Source organism: Scomber japonicus, chromosome 7 (assembly GCF_027409825.1).
Source record: "Scomber japonicus isolate fScoJap1 chromosome 7, fScoJap1.pri, whole genome shotgun sequence".
Classification (NCBI taxonomy): Eukaryota; Metazoa; Chordata; class Actinopteri; order Scombriformes; family Scombridae; genus Scomber; species Scomber japonicus.
Genome location: NC_070584.1, coordinates 33,765,401 through 33,765,828, shown reverse-complemented (window position 1 = coordinate 33,765,828; position 428 = coordinate 33,765,401).

Sequence of the window (428 nt, the reverse complement as noted above, 5' to 3'; positions counted from 1 at the left end):
GGAAAGAGAAATTAAATGTTTTCCAGTAAAAACTCATTTTGGTTTCTTCACCTCGAGTTTAAATAAGCAAAATGTACAAAAAGCAAAAGATAGTAGAAAACTGTTGAATGGATGGATGGATGGAGGGAGGGAGGGAGGGAAGGATGGATGGATGGATGGATGGATGGATGGATGGATGAATGAGTGAATGGAGGGAGGGAGGGAGGGAGGGAAAGGATGGATGGATGGATGGATGAATGAGTGAATAGAGGGAGAGAGGGAGGGAGGGAAGGATGGATGGATGGATGGATGAATGAGTGAATAGAGGGAGAGAGGGAGGGAGGGAAGGATGGATGGATGGATGGATGGATGGATGAATAAGTGAATGAATGGATGGATGGATGGATGGATGAATGGATGGAGGGAGGGAGGGATGGGAGGGAGGGAGG